We start from the raw sequence: 3,833 nt of genomic DNA on the forward strand, positions 1-3,833 counted from the left end.
CTGAAAGGGCGAGCATGTTTGGTGGTATGCGGATTCGAACCCGCGACCCTCAGATTGTGTGATATAAAGACCAGGACTTGATGTTTAAAACATGAATTTCTCTTATTATCCACTTCCACAGACTAAATCATGTTTTATTACGCATATTCATACATACATGTAAAACAAACTCATACTATCAGGCTGGGTGTGGCCTAGTGGTAAGTGTGCCGGACTGTAAACCCTTCTCTAAGGTTCACGTCCCGTTGCCGCAAAATCGAGTTCAGTATTTTGGAGCTGTGGGTGCGTTATAAGAGTGACGGTCAAATCTTATTATTCGATTATAGTAACCCAAACGTTGGCGGTATATGCCGAGGATTAGCCAATTTTTCTCTCGTCTATCAGTTCAGAATTAGGGACAGCTAACGCAAATAGTCCTGAAACAGACAGCTTTGGCTAATATTCTGAAGAATGTGTTTGTTTGTTTTATAATTAAGCACAAAGATACAATGGGCTATCTGTGCTCTGCCCACCACGGCGTTCTAAGTCGGTAGACGTACCGCTGTGCCACTGGAGGGCATTCAGAAGAAGAAAAAATGCTATCACGCAGAAGATATTCAGCAGAAGAATGTATATTGTATTATGATAGTAGCAGAAAAGTTTGTATTGTATTCCTTATGGTAACAGAATAGTTTGTATTGTATTCCTTATGGTAGCAGAATAACGTGTATTTTATTCTGATAGTAACAGAATATTGTGTATTGTATTCTGATAGTAAAAGAATATTGTGCATTGTATTCTGTTAGTAACAGGATATCGTGTATTGTATTCTGATAGTAACAGAATATTGTGTATTATGTTCTAATAGTAACAGAATATTGTGTATTATATTCTAATAGTAACAGAATATTGTGTATTGTATTCTGATAGTAACAGAATATTGTGTATTGTATTCTGATAGTAACAGAATATTGTGTATTGTATTCTGATAGTAACAGAATATTGTGTATTGTATTCTGATAGTAACAGAATATTGTGTATTGTATTCTGATAGTAACAGAATATTGTGTATTGTATTCTGATGCTAGGTAGAAATATCGTTGAAATGTTCATGCTAAATGCGGATATATGGGATTGTAAGTAGCGTGTGTATTTGTGCGTGCAGAAAGGTTATGGTAAGTTACGATATTGACTCTATAAAGCACGGTGTTAAATACTGCAATCTTCAATATCAGAAACATGTCATGAACCTACCTCTTGGCACTGACTGATCTTTCGCATTGTAAATCATAAGCTTTTCGAGCTGTCGTGGAATAGTTTAAATTAAACAACACATGACAGAAAACTCCATATAACTGAGTATCTATCAAACGTGTGATCTTTTTGTGCATAATCTACATATCTCATTACAGAAATATATATATATATGTGTGTGTGTGTGTATTAAGCGAGAGACTAAGACTGTCGAAAAGATTAACAGATGCAACTCAAATATGATTTCTTTCATAAAGCAACTAAAATTAAATGCTCCATGAGAGATGGTTTAATCGTCTCATGCGGTTCTGTATCTCTGTTCTAAATCTCTCACGATATGAGACGACAATTCGACAGTAATACGGCACCACCTGATAAAGGTCAAACATATCATCGCCATTTTGTATATATGGTTTGTACGTACTCTTCTGTAACTATATTACATTCCTTCTATTGTCTTTGTTTTGTCAAGCTTATTTATTTGAAGACACACACACATATATATATATATATCAATTTCTTTTCTAATTGTTGTAATACTAAATATCAAGGAAGATTTCCTTGAGTTACACGTAACTTCCCACATAGCCATTTTTATGCATTTAAATGAATAGCGCGATTTATTAGAACTATTACTCATAATTTTCTCGAGCTACACCTTAAACATATACAAGATATAAAGCTTTGAGATTACAAGGCTTAAATAATTCTAGGAAAAGTGAATTGATTTAAGCTGTATGATTTCAACCAGCAAAAGGACGTTAGTAAAGTGGCAACAAACAGTACCGATCCACGGAAATATTATAAATCAGAAGATCGTGACACATAGATGTCAGTAAACTAGTAAATAATTCCAAATAATTATAATTGCAAATAACATATTAATGAGTAACAACTATATTTCTTAATTAGGTACATACTTAGCACTGGTCTTCGTTCCTCCTCATATATGCGCCGTCCCGATAACAGCTAAGTAGAGAGCGCGGAGGAATACAGGAAAAAAATCCGAAACCGATGAAGACAAGAGGATTATTTCTGTATTTGTGATGGACTCTGCATGCATAAAAAGTAGTTCTTAAATACAATTTTTTTAATGTATTTTAGACATTAAAATAATGGTAAAAGCAAATTCGAAAAAGAATGGCTTTCTTACAGCTATTTTTCTTGCTCACCATGGTATCCAACACTGGCACTATAAATTTGTCGATCCATCGTATTGATTATTAACTCTGTTGCCAATAGAGATACACTGAGAAAATGGTCGATAAAAGACGAATTTCTCCCCCAGTCGTCCCACCTATAGATGTGTCATTTAAGAAACTATGTGATAATAGTAACTTCCGTGATTCTTGAAAATCATTATGATATGCCTCTATCTTTCCGTAGACTTAGATCCTGGGATCGTTGTATCTTGAAAAATTAGAGATGTTTCGTGTACTCCACTTACTTGGAAATTACAAATGTGTTTTTTGTACAGTAATTATTTGGCCGCATAACTAGCTCGTTTTTTAAAATATTTTTCGATGTAGCACTATTTTTAATAAGGTTAAGATAATTAACAATAGAGGGCGCCGTGACAGTCAAGTTGTTGACTTGTAAGAGGTCTCGGAGATTGCCATGCCTTTCACGAATTGCGCTGTGAACCAAGTGGGCCCCTAGTACACCAAATTTGTTAATTTTGCATATCGCACAAGCGGACCTTTGATGATTTAGGACGGAGTTGGGTCAGGAGGGACAATCGTCCTTTGAACAGATTAACACCAAAATGAGACTTTAGTAATCGACGATACTAAATTACTATTTACAGGATTTGTTATGTTTTCAGAGTAGTAAGATACCTAAATTTCATAAGGTTTTAAAAATTCTCAAGTCATCTTTTTTGGCCTTATAAGTGTATATTTTTACACGTCATATGGAAGAGAAATTAGGTTTCCGCTTCTGTTACTGGTACCCCCCAGCTCTGGTAGATCAGCTGTAAGCTTTAGAGCTTATAACACTAAAATTCTGGATTAGATCCATACGGTTGGCACAGTGCAGATAACTCATTTTGCAGCTTTGCTTTAAAACAAATAAAGCTTTACTGTTCTCACTTTGACGAGGACTTATTCACTGCCAGTCTTTTTTTACATTATAATTTTTTAAATCAGGTTTTCAAAATTTCAAAATTGGAGTATGATAATAAGTTTAACCTTTTATTCTCAACTGGCTTTTTGAGAATTTTCAGCAAAAATAGTTGAAGATGATATGTTCAAATTCATCTGTATATCGTTATTTACCATTTTTTATTTTCATTCTTCACTATTAGTTGCAACTTATTCAGACAAAATAACATTTTAATTAAGGTTTTCAGTACTGTGGACCCAATAGTCTGCTGAGATATAGTATTGATGAAAAGGTCCTTTCGTGAGTTCCGTTGTCATTGACCTACAACAAAACAATGTAGTTATAATAATGTATGATGTTTTTAGTTTCTTTTACTCACCACAGTGAACCTATGTTCATATAGGATGTCATTGACCTACAACAAAACAATGTAGTTATAATAATGTATGATGTTTTTTAGTTTCTTTTACTCACCACAGTGAACCTATGTTCATATA

The 3,833-nt window shown here is 34.0% G+C and overlaps 1 protein-coding gene across 2 annotated transcripts in view; it reads right to left on the bottom strand.

Annotated features, from left to right (window-relative positions):
* LOC106458568 (major facilitator superfamily domain-containing protein 6-like) overlaps positions 1-2,337 on the bottom strand; it is a 49,594-nt gene extending 47,257 nt beyond the window's left edge. Inside the window, exon 1 of one of the 2 annotated variants that reach the window (XM_022384834.1) lies at positions 2,154-2,337. The gene's annotated coding sequence lies outside the window, so the exon portion shown is untranslated. The remainder of the gene's footprint in view (positions 1-2,153) is intronic. The other variant, XM_013918086.2, reaches the window with a different exon arrangement.
* Positions 2,338-3,833: the final 1,496 nt, after the last annotated feature.

Source organism: Limulus polyphemus, unplaced genomic scaffold, assembly GCF_000517525.1.
Source record: "Limulus polyphemus unplaced genomic scaffold, Limulus_polyphemus-2.1.2 Scaffold487, whole genome shotgun sequence".
NCBI classification, from domain to species: Eukaryota; Metazoa; Arthropoda; class Merostomata; order Xiphosura; family Limulidae; genus Limulus; species Limulus polyphemus.